The sequence below is a fragment of the Danio aesculapii genome, chromosome 17 (assembly GCF_903798145.1).
Source record: "Danio aesculapii chromosome 17, fDanAes4.1, whole genome shotgun sequence".
Lineage (NCBI taxonomy): Eukaryota > Metazoa > Chordata > Actinopteri > Cypriniformes > Danionidae > Danio > Danio aesculapii.
The window spans coordinates 1,966,353-1,977,151 of NC_079451.1; the positions used below are offsets into that span (position 1 = coordinate 1,966,353).

Genomic DNA, 10,799 nt, shown 5'->3' on the forward strand with positions numbered 1-10,799 from the left:
ATTGCATGTGTCTTTTTCGTTGTCCCGTCTCCTTTTTTTGTTGTTGTTCCATAGGCTCCCATACCGGCATGATTCGTGCTCCTGATTGGCTGCTGGTCGCGGAGGCCTAAAATAAGGAACTTTCGGCAGAGTTCGGGGAGCTCGTTTGTGGTGCGACGGTTGCTGGGAGTGGAGCTCCTGGATTTCCCTTACACCCCATTTACACGGGGCTTCAGCGTCAACGCTTGACAGAGGGCGTGTCTGAAGTTGGGGCTGACACGATCGTCATAGCAGCATCACCCAATGAAATTAGTCAGCAATAGGCCACTGCTTGAGCTGGTGTATTTGCATACAGCAATCTGATTGGCTGACACTTCTGTCAGCGCTTGAAAAGTTGAGCAAGTCCCAACTTCTGCAGCGAGCAACACCTCTGAAGCAGCGCCAACGGATCCACAATGCAGTTCAGCAATGCCTGACGTCACCCATTCAAAGTGAATGGGAAGCGTTGAAGCTGACCCCCTATGTGAATGGGGCGTTACTCCTCCAGCCGACGACCAACATTTAATCTTGTACCATCATTCATGCGTTCAACTTTTTTGAGAGTTTGAGCTTGTACGGGTGGCCTGCCTATTTATTTGATTACTTTTGACTATGTTTATGTTTAGGGAGAAAGGTTCCTGTAGTTTTCATTAGATATTTATAGGTAATTTAATTCATTTATCTTAAAGATTCTTTACACTTCTCTATAATAAATCTATTCAATTACTCTCAACTGAGTGTCTGAGTTTGGTTGTCGACCGAAGGGGATCTTTTGCATTTAGTTTTGGTTTTGTTTGAGAAATCCACCACCCCAACACATTTGTTTTTCCGTTTATTATGCCTATGTTGTTTTCCCCTAGGCTTGGGGTGTAATAATTGCAGTACTAGTAAATTCAGACCTTGTGGGGATTTCGTGAAGTTTATTTATAAACTAATTTCGAGAGGATCACGTGCTTGTTATTGACCACGGCTGATCCTGCATAAGCTAACACATGATAATACCATTCAGACGAATCCAAACACACAATCTCATGGTGCAATAAAATAAGACTAGACCTGAATGTGTCAAAAACCAAAGAAATGCTCATTAACTTTGGCAAAAAATCACCTGCACTTCGAAGGGTGCTAATAAATGACACACAGGTCGAGGTTGTGGAGGAATATTGACCTCATTCTTCAATGCAGAAGTGCGCTCGTTTTAGCAATTGTTTTAGAACTTCTGATTCAGCTGTATATGGGAGAAATGACTATGAGTAATAAACGGCAGAAAACGGTCAAACTACTCACTCTACAAACAAGTGTTTGCATGACAATACAGACAAAGTAGAATAATATAATAATAAAATATCAGTTGGCAACACCAAGCAGCAAAGCGAGCTGTTTTTAACCTCTAAAAATGAATGGAAGTGAATGAGAGCGGACGTCTCAAGCCAAAATGATTCAAATGACTGCGCCCACTCGTACGCGGAGAATAAGGTGAATAGGTATTTTGATGGTCTAGTAGTATTAGTATTAGTATTAGTAGACTGTCTGCTTAATATCTGTTGATACTAATCCTAAAACAGACATGTAACTGACTATAAGAAACTTAGCAAGTACATGTCAACTTACACTAACCCCAAACCTAACAAGTCTACTTATAATCTAATGAGAATTAGCTGGCATGTAGATGCAATGTAACTTAAATTCAACAAACGGACCATCAAAATAAAGTGTGACCCAAACATATACTGGTATAGTTGGTGGTCCATTCCACCGTGGCAACCCCTCTTATCAAGGAATAGGCCAAACGAAGGAATTCAGGGGAGCTCCAGAGACATACCTGAGCTCAGACTCCTCTCTCGCCCTACGAAACGGGAGGGAGCCCCGTGCTTGAGGATCTTCTGGGCTCAGGGCTAACGTAAGAGAACATAGCAATGTGACTACAAAGAGTACTTTCACACATATTTCCAATGAGCTTGTGAATGAGCTGAATCTCCACGTACACACTCTAGGGATATTGGCGAATTATTTTAAATCTTGTTAAAAGGGGCATAACAGGTCCCCTTTAAAGTGGTGTAACTCTAGATTTTACAAAGCTGCATTGAAGGATTTGAAACGTATGCCGAATGTTCCCCAAAGCTCAGTTCTTCCTCTCAGAAGCGGGACAGAAGTGGTGAGCGAGGCCCTGCTGCCCCCTGCCTGCTGCTGTGGCCCGTCCCGAACACTGGTCCTGTGCGTCTGATGAATCAGCAGTTTGATGGAGTGACGCATGTGTCTGCCAGTCTGTCTGCTGCTGCATTACCAGCACTAGGGCACAGAGACAGAGAGAGAGAGCAGGAATGACTGAGACGGATATGACAGTCAGGCATGAGCAATCGCAAATGGTCTGGAAAAATGCACAAAAGATTAAAGATAGAAAAGGTTTGAAAGAAATATGCAAATTACAAAGTATTTTACAGAAGATATATAGCTTTTAATTGATTCTCAGAAAATTATATATATATATATATATATATATATATATATTCAATTTTTTTGGCATTAAATGACAGCTTTAAATTTTTTATGAAATACTTTTGCTGTTATTATTATTATTTTTATTATGATTATTGTAATTCTATGCATCATTCAGGTGTTATGTTCCTTTATGTACCTGTGTGTTTTATTTCTGCATGAGGTCAATTGTCATTTAAATGCACAACATGTATTTTTTGGCATTATAATATCTGTAATATATATAATAAAACATATATTTTGCTGAATGTTCAAATCCAGAGAAAATGTGTACAATATATATATATATATATATATATATATATATATATATATATATATATATTCATTCATTTTCTTTTCGGCTTAGTCCCTTTATTAATCAGAGGTCACCGCAGCGGAATGAACTGCCAACTTATCCAGCACTTGTTTTACGCAGCTGATGCCCTTCCAGCTGCAACCCATCACTGGGAAACACCCATACACACTCTTTCACACACATACACTACAGACAATTTAGCTCATTCAGTTCACCTATGATTTCTGCAGGAGTCCCGTAGGACGATGAAGACTACAACTCCCATGATTCCACACTCAGTCACAGGGTCATCAGACTACGCCTTTGTTTGTTGTAAATACGCGCCCTCTAGTGGAGACTTTAAATTAACAATCAATTACTAACTTTATTAATACTAGAAGTGTCAACTTCACTGGCATATTTAATGCAGCATAACAGAATATGCGAATACAAATGTAAATAAAAGACTAGTAGCATGGGAAAAAATAACTAGCCATGCTTTTATCCAAAGATACCCCTTTTTACAAGATGTAAAATGAGTCTCTGATGTCCATAGTGTGTGTGTGTGTGTGAAGTTTCAGCTCAAAATACCACACAGATAATGTTTTCTAACTCTGAAACTGACCCTTTCAGGCTTTGATCCTAACTGTGGTGTTTTGGTGACTGTCGCTTTAAATTCAAATGAGATTGTGCTTTTTTCAGAAGAGGGCGGAGCTACAGATGCCTGTGTGTCAGCATAGTGGCAGATTCAAATACAAGACTAACATCCTATGCTAATGAGAAAGAGATGGTCACTAGTGGGCGGGGCTTTCCCCTCTGATGACACGTACAAAGAGAGAATGTCAATCAAAGTGTTTCTGCAGACTGTTTTGATCAAGTCTGATTATAAACAAATACAGTTCATACATTTTTACTATTAGTAGCTGGTTATATTCACACACTGCTGCCACACAACTGTGTTTAAACCCCTTATAAAAGTAATTTTTGCATAATAGCTCCCCTTTAAATACAAGGCTCTGTCTGCATCACCGATCAGTCAAATTAAACACAAGTTCATTTAGTACTGTTAAGTAGGTGAAATGAAACCCCATGCATTAGTCCTCACAGGCTCAGGTGGAAGAAGAGCTTTGGTCATATCTCTGCACAGTGATTCAGTGCATGCCTACTCTTTAGTTGGATTGCAGTCTGGTGTTTACAATCCCAACGCTGCTTTCAGAAGCCAAAACCACAACCTAAGAAAGAAGAAAATCAAACAAACTGGCTGTAAAGACATTTGTTCAAAAAGCAGAAGTATACTGAAGAAACTTGTACTGCAACATGTAAAGGCTTAATTAGAGATAATATTTGATGTACACTCTTTTTTACTGTCAACTTACCAAGAGAATCAAAAAACGAAATCTTTTCTTCTACAAAAATGTGCGACAACTGATATGAAACCAGAAGTGACAGGTTGTATTGAACAAATAAATCAAACAGGCAAGATGAAGTAATCCAACAATACCATGGATTGACATCAGACACAATGAAAAAAAACCCGTTAATTAACTAAGGTTTTACATTTAATACGAACATACCTGCTTTTATTTGACCAAAACTTTGATTAATTCATTCATTTTCGACTTAGTCCCTTTATTAATCAGGGCTCGCCACAGTGGAATGAACCGCCAATTTATCCAGCATATGTTATTACACATACAGATGCCTTTCCAGCTGAAACACCATACACCATCACATGCACACACATACACTATGCTTTGCCTTTGTCTTACATGCTTTATGGAACTGTTCTTCACCAGATTCGAACCCCATCATCGCAGTAAACTCCTCTCGGTGTCTCAAGTCCACCTATGTACATGGTGAGCTACTGGGCAAACTGGTAACAGCAGGTAAGCCGTCCATACGGAGGTAAGCAGTCAGCTGCTAGTGCGAAAAGGAATGGCATCATACTGCACTGTAGCGTTCATTTTAAAGACAATATGCAGCCATACGTGCTTGTGGCTACATAATTCGCGCTCTCCAGAAATGTATATAGGGCTACGTTTTCAGAATGAGCCTGTGTTGCAACAAACTGAGATGGAAAATTCAAAAGAACACCTTTTATTCTCATTTATAAAATACTTTTTGTACTTTTAATTGGTTTGTGACCACACAGACTTTTCAAGACATCTAGGCTCAGTCCCAATTCTACCACTTAGCTCTTCCCCTTACCCCTACCCCTCGTTTTGTGTGTTCACGTGAAGGGGTAGGGGTGTCCCAGTTCTCTTTAGCTTGAAGGCGTGAAGGGAAAGGGCTAGATAGAATTTTCAGGACCACACTCAGGGCGTACTCACAGTATGTACAGTTGCCTTAAACCTGGCCGAAGCACACTTGTCCCAAGCGGCAATCTCCCGCTCGGATGATTTCGTTTCGAGAATGATACTCTCAGGGCCGGCGCATCCAGAGGCGACCTAGGGTGGAAGAATAGTGAGGGCTGCGTCATTTCTAATATAAATTCTTCTTCTTCTTCTTATTATTATTATTATTATTTAATAAATAAGTATTAAACAAATGTTTTATATTTAATAAATGCCGCCTTGATGAACAGAATAATTTGAATTCGATTTTTAAAAAGTAATAATAATAAAACATAAATAAACTGACCCCAAACTTTTGACCGGTTGTGCAGATCAGTGGGTTAGTTATTTTTACGTGCGTGTTGAATATAATAGACGTTTGTTGATAGATGGTGCTTTTGTTAAAACCTCTTCTTGGTCGGTCGTAAATCTTTTTAAATGCATTAAAGGGCAGCGCAAATATTCGCCTTACCCTGGAGTCTGTTCACCCTCCGCCTATGCCTAAAGCTTCTTTTCTTTACTGTTAAACATGATAATGGTCACCAACATTACGCTGTTGATGAATCGGAGTTTCAGAAAGTCAGTAAAGCAGTGCGCAGAGGAAGGTTGTGCGGCGAAATCGGTCTGTTTTGGATTGCCATGTTCTTTTGGTTGGCTCGTGTTTGTTTATTTGCTCTGATGCAGCTGAGTAAACAAACAGCATTTCACAGGCGCTCAGCATCGTCCAATTAAAGCGGTTCATCAGCCAGAACTGGAAAATGGATGGTTGCAGTGCAGAGGAGAAACACACACACACACACACACACACACACACACAAACACAGACACATACACATGAACACAAACACACACACAAAGACAAACGCAGAGAGGAAGAGAGACACATACACAGAGAGAGAGAGAGAGACTTATATAGACGCACACACAAAGAGACACATACACTACAACATAGACACACATGCACACACACACACACAACCACACACAGATATATTCAGGCGCTTACACACATATTGTCACAGAGAAACAAACATACACATATGCACACAACCATGCACACACATACAAATGCGCACACACACACACACACACACACACACACACACACACACACACACACACACAGAAAAAGAGACATACATACACACGCATAGACACATACTCACTCACTCACAAAGCACATGCACACAAACACATGCACAAACATACACTCACACACACATTTGCACAAACACGTACACACAACCATGTACACACAGAGAGATACACAGACAAGCACATACGTGCACTCACACACACACACACACAAACATGCACAAACACATGCAAACACACAAATAGACACACGCATACAAATGCACACACACACAGAGAAAAAGAGACACACATACACACACGCACAGACACACTCACTCACAAAGCACATGCACACACACACAAACACATACACACACCCACAAACCTGCACTCACATACACATGCACACAAACACACACAAACACACGTGGACACACTCACACACAAACACATACACACATGCACATACACAAACATACGAAACCAGAGACACACACACACAAACACACACTCACACACACATAACCACAAGCACAAATGCACACACACAAACACATACACAAACATGCACACATACAAACACACAAATAGACACACATACACATATGCGCACAAACACACGCATCACAAACATGCACACACACATAAACACATGCACATACACTCACACACACAATTGCACACACAAACACGTACACACAACCATGTACACACAGAGAGATACACAGACAAACACAAACGTGCACACACACACACACACACAACCACAAGCACAAACACACACACACACACACACAAACACACGCATCACAAACATGCACACACACATAAACACATGCACAAACATACACTCACACACACAATTGCACACACAAACACGTACACACAACCATGTACACAGAGAGATACACAGACAAACACATACGTGCACACACACACACACAAATAAACACATGCACAAACATACACTCACACACAAACACGTACACACAACCATGTACACACAGAGAGATACACAGACAAACACAAACGTGCACACACACACACACACAACCACAAGCACAAACACACACACACATGCAAACACACAAATAGACACAAACATACAAACGCGCACACACAGAGAAGAGACACGCATACACACACACGCACAGACACACACTCACTCACAAAGCACATGCACACACACACACACATATACACACACACAAACACATACACACATGCACACACACACAAACACATATGTGCACACACTCCCACACACAAACACACGTGCACACTTGCACACACAAACACACGTGCACACTCCCACACACAAACACACGTGCACACTCCCACACACAAACACACGTGCACACTCCCACGCACAAACACACTTGCACACACTCACAAACTCATACACACATGCACATAACCAAACATACGAAACCAGAGACACACACACAAACATGCACACACAAACACACACTCACACACACATAACCACAAGCACAAATTCACATACACACAAGCACATACACAAACATAAACACACAAATAGACACACATACACATGTGCGCAAACACACATACCCAAACATGCACACACATACAAACACACACACAAAGAGAGTCACACATACACACATGCTCACAAACATCCACACACACATACGCACACATAAACATGCACACACAAACACACACACACACACAAACATACATAACCACGAGCACAAATGCACACACACACAAACATGAACACACACACACACACACACAAATAAACACACACATACACATATGCACACTAACACACAGACACAAACAGAGAGAGAGATATACAGACACACACAGAGAGACACATGCACACACACACACAAACACATCCATACACACACGCAAACACCACAGCTACACACTTTCATCTAATGAAGGACTGCAGTGTGCGCCAGACTCACATTCAGCTGGACGAAAACACACACAAATAATCAGTCCCACTCTTCCCCTTATAACCGTGCTGTGGGCTGCAGCTGTCACTCAAATCCAGCAGGACCCCCGGTGGGTTCTTAAAGGGCCGCAGCGCCTCCGTGACCCCTGGCCCGCAGCAGCTCCAGCATCAGCTAATGAACACACACTCACACGCACACGCGCTCATTTACTGGCAGCCAGAGGTGCAGCCGATCCGGCCCAACACCTCTTCACTGCGCAGAGAGCTGGAGTCATGCGGTCAAACCGAAGAGCGAACACAAATGAACACACTGCCAGCAAACACACACTCTGCTCAACATACTGATGGAAAATGTCCACACCATTATACAACACAGGCTCTTTGTGGATATGTACCCCTGTCTACATTTCTGGAGAGCGCCGATTATGTAGCCAGAGGTACTTATCGCTGCATTTCGTCTTATAAAACGAATGCTACGGGGCGGTATGACACCGCTGATGGCTTCAGTTTCTTTTTGCGCTAGCAACTGAACGCTTCCCTCCATGTGGACGGCTGTTCCGCTGTTACCAGTATGCCCAGTAGCTCACCCTGTACGTCGTCAGGCTTGAAACCCAGAGAGGAGTTGACCTTGACAACAGGGTTTGAGTCCGGTGATGAACAATTCCAAGAGGTCAGGTAAAGCAAAAAAGGCAAAAAAAATAAAGTAAACAAGTAAATAACAGAGTGACAACGTGGTAAGATCTGAAAACGTGGTAAATATCAGGCGAGGGCTTTTCTTTTTCTGGATTGCTTTTGAAAACACTGTTGGTTTGCTTTAGGGAAGGGAGTGGATGTGGGGTTCGGTCGGTCGGTTGGTCAGTCAGTCGGTCGGTCAGTCAGTCGACAGCGGCCTCTGGTGGATTTTCACGAGAACAGCAGGCGCGAATGACACTCGCGAGAAAAATTCGAGATCTGAAAAAGCATACACAGCGGCCTCTGGTGGATTCGCGAAAACAGAAACTGCAAAAAAACGTAGCTCCTGGGACGTATTTGGCGCTCTCCAGAAATGTATACAGGACAGTGCTTAATTGAGCCGGATTTTGCCGGATACTGTTCTGGAAAATGTCAGATATTTGTGTTGTGCGTTCTGGTATTTATTTTAATGGATAAATACGTACGTGGTGAATACGTTCATGTGTGTGTATGTGTGTGTGTGAGAGACAGAGTGCAAGCGAAGGCTGTGTGGATTGTGTGTGCGCGCACAAACGACGGTCGGTAGTCACCATGCGCAAGTTGAAGCAAAAGTCACGTTTAAATATTGGTCCTCAACAATATGTTCAGCCAATCGGCTTTCTTGTTTACAATCACTCTCATTGGTTGGGGATTATTGTTTCGTGAGCAGTGAGCAGCAAAAATAAGTAATGCCATAGTGGCCAACCTGAATAATATTTGTATTTTCAAAATGGCTGAGATGCAGGGCCCCCACGGAATCTGCACGCGCAGAATTCTGCAGCTTTTTAGCCGATCATTGATTCTGTTTATTTACTTGAGTAAATGTGTGTAAATCAATTTTTATTTAGTTGTAAATTAATTACGGAAATATTATTGTATTATTGTTATATCAACATAGGTTCATTCTGAAAACGTAGCCCTGTATACGTTTCTGGAGATCGCAAATTATGTAGCCAGAGGTACGTATGGCTGCATTTCATTTTTTAAACGAACGCTACGGGCGGTATGAAGCCATTCCTTTTCGCGCTACTAGCTGACCGCTTACCTCCGTATGGACAGCTTTCCTGCTGTAACCAGTTTGTCCCGTTAGCTTGCCATGTCCATCGGCGGACTTGAGACGCAGAGAGGAGTTGACCAGGATGACCGGGTTCGAGTCTGGTGAAGAACAGTTGCAGAAAGCAGGTAAGACAAAAACAGAATGCAAAAAAATAAAATAAAGAAGTACATAACAGGGTGAGGATGTGGTAAAATCTGAAAACGTGGTAAAAATCAGACGAGGGCTTTGGTTGGTTGGGTTTAGGGAAGGAGGAGGGGGAGTCGATCGGTCAGTCAGTCAGTCAAACAGTCAGTCAACAGCGCCCTCTGGTGGGTTTACACGAGAACAGCAGGCGCAAATGGCACTTGTGAGAAAAATTTGAGATCTCAGTAATCGTACACTGTAGCGTCTTGTGGATTTGCAGAAACAAAATCTGCAAAAAAACGTACCCCAGGACGTATTTCGCGGTCTCCAGGAATGTATATAGAGGTATGTTTTCAGAATAAGCCTGGGTTCTGTTATACGACACAAAATAAAGAAATACCGTTCAGAAATGTGAGGCTCGTTTTTTGCGCTATCATCGTTTAATGACGTCATGTTCCGGGAAAGCTGAAATTGTTCGGTGGACGTCGGTCATGGTGACTTCTATTTTCCGTTTTCGTTCAGGGAATTATTTATTTACAAATTAAGCCCTGATGTAGGGGTGCGTATCAATAATGAGCCTGGGTTGAACGACACCTTATTGTAAAGTGTGACAACCACTAAAACTACACTCAAAAACATTTATTTAAAATTAGATGAATTCTTGGTTTTTTTGGGGACAACGTAATTGTGTTATGGTCAATCCATTTAAATTAGTAAAAACAGTTAACAGCAGTAGTGTGGAAGCCAGCATTTTTAGTGTAAACATATAAAAAC

At 41.8% G+C, this 10,799-nt stretch overlaps 1 long non-coding RNA gene across 1 annotated transcript; it reads right to left on the minus strand.

Moving 5' to 3' along the window:
• Positions 1-1,946: 1,946 nt before the first annotated feature.
• LOC130244745 (uncharacterized) lies at positions 1,947-10,319 on the minus strand. The gene is made up of 3 exons (XR_008839249.1): positions 9,891-10,319; positions 3,897-4,023; positions 1,947-2,307 (listed from the first exon to the last, which is right to left on the minus strand). It is a non-coding gene; the product is annotated as an uncharacterized LOC130244745 (long non-coding RNA).
• Positions 10,320-10,799: the final 480 nt, after the last annotated feature.